Source organism: Nannospalax galili, unplaced genomic scaffold (assembly GCF_000622305.1).
Source record: "Nannospalax galili isolate Female #2095 unplaced genomic scaffold, S.galili_v1.0 scaffold1266, whole genome shotgun sequence".
NCBI classification, from domain to species: Eukaryota; Metazoa; Chordata; class Mammalia; order Rodentia; family Spalacidae; genus Nannospalax; species Nannospalax galili.
In genome coordinates, this window is record NW_008354379.1 from 27,302 (window position 1) to 28,677 (window position 1,376).

The 1,376-nt window shown below is 37.9% G+C and overlaps 1 pseudogene; it reads left to right on the top strand.

The window, feature by feature from the left end:
- Nucleotides 1-1,008: 1,008 nt before the first annotated feature.
- LOC115067444 lies at nucleotides 1,009-1,117 on the top strand (annotated as a pseudogene).
- The last annotated feature ends 259 nt before the right edge of the window (nucleotides 1,118-1,376 follow it).

Genomic DNA, 1,376 nt, shown 5'->3' on the forward strand with positions numbered 1-1,376 from the left:
TTTGAGACAGGGTCTCCCTGGAGCCCCAGCTGGCCTGGAACTCACTATGTAGAGCAGACTGGCCTTGAATTCACAGAGATCTGCCTGCCTCTGCCTCTTTAGCACTGGGACTAAAGGTGTGAGCCACCAAACTTGGCTGGCTTTCTCTTTTTCTCCTCTCCATACTCCTCCCTCCAGCAGCTGCCAAGATTTACAGCTTACCTGCTCTGTTGTTTTCTCTCCAACTCTAATAAAATTGTCTTCCAGCTTTCTACTGGGTCCATTTTCAGATTCTTTTACTAATAATATTAAAACCAACAGGGGACCCAAAGTAGGGCCCCCAAAGCAGGGCCCCCAAAGCTTCCACCAACACCAGCACAGGTAAGCAGTATCCTTCTAACTTTGTAGTTATGGATATTTGCCTATGATGTTAAAAGCCCTGGAACTATCTCCCCTCCCTGTACTCTATTCAGACTAGTGAGCATTACCAAGCTTTATTTTAGTTGAGAAACTTCAACTAGAGAAAACAAGACACAAGCATGGGAACATCAATATGAAGAGAATGGTGTATTTTCACAGCTGTAACAGCTCTTCAGCAGAGAAAAATACCATTTTATGCATATAACACTTATAACAAAATAAAATCAGCCCTATAATTTACTTTTTCCTTAAAAAACTTTGAAATTGATGGTTGCTACCACCCCATCTACAACATACACACACACACACACACACACACACACACACACACAAGGAGGTGGGGGGCAATACTAGAATACTGGGAAAAAACATCAAGGAATATCAAGGAAAAGTTTGCTTTTAATAAATCTGAGTTTCATTGCTGGCATGGTATCCCAAAATGTAATTCCCAGGAGAGAATTAACCTTTCAGATAATGAACAGAAAATTATAATTGGAACTTAATCCTTCCTTTGTGGTGTTAATTCTAAATTAACATACAGATTAACAAACAAATGCAAACAAGATTAAGCTACTGTACAGAGCAAACTTAAGATGTTGTATACGATAGATCCTTTCTCAGTTCATAAGCATGATGATGGATGGAGTAGAGTTTACACCACTGTGTGACGTGCCTCCCTTAAACCTTGTTTTGATGTCAGCACATTACCCATCTGACATGGAAAACAAATGTTATATATTATAAAAAGAATGCTCTATAAATAATTTTAAAATCCATATTCTATAAGCAGTAAAATTTAGGACAAGAATATATAAAACAACATATTCTGAACTCAGCTTCACTGTGCTACATAAAATATGTCTATAAAGGGCAGAAAATGTGATATGTGAATAAATTATAATCATCTATCATAATTCAGAGATGGAAAGCAGGCTATGTGACTACCTACTCTGGAAGAAAACTAAAATGTGACATAG